This window comes from Camelina sativa, chromosome 17 (genome assembly GCF_000633955.1).
Source record: "Camelina sativa cultivar DH55 chromosome 17, Cs, whole genome shotgun sequence".
Classification (NCBI taxonomy): domain Eukaryota; kingdom Viridiplantae; phylum Streptophyta; class Magnoliopsida; order Brassicales; family Brassicaceae; genus Camelina; species Camelina sativa.
The window spans coordinates 33,207,598-33,208,261 of NC_025701.1; positions in this window are offsets into that span (position 1 = coordinate 33,207,598).

Genomic DNA, 664 nt, shown 5'->3' on the forward strand with positions numbered 1-664 from the left:
TTAAATGATTAATCAGCGGAAGAATGTGAAGAAGCTGACAAATAAGAAGAAGAAGCTGACAAATAATTATAAATTCATGATTCTTTTTATTAGATTTGAATTTTTAACACAACTGATTTTTTTTTTTTTTTAAATTGTGTATTTGCAATAATTTTTTTTGCCTTAAAAGTAATTTAAAATTTTTTATAAGTTAATATTTCATAATTGTTATCGTATAATTTTCACCAAAATATATTAAATAAACTCATGCGTAGCGTGGTTTCAAAATCTAGTATAGATACAAATTGATGAGTTTTTAACATCATTTTTCTTTTCTTTATTGTTACTCCCTCCGTTTCACAAAGAGTGTCATTTAGACATATTTCACACAAATTAAGAAAACATTAAAATATACAAATATGCCCTCATTTAATAAGTATTTAATGAGTTTATTTAGTTATAAATTAAGGGTAAAACTAGGAAATCTAATGTTAAATATGCATTGGAAATATAAAATAATGCATTGGAATTGTAGAGTGACACTCTTTGTGAAACAAAGAAAAATCTCCAGAATGACAATCTTTGTGAAACGGAGGGAATATATACTATCTTGTAGATAATATATTCAATAATTAGTTCGACCAAAAATATCAAAGTACTATTACTCGAACAAGAGCCCACGAAC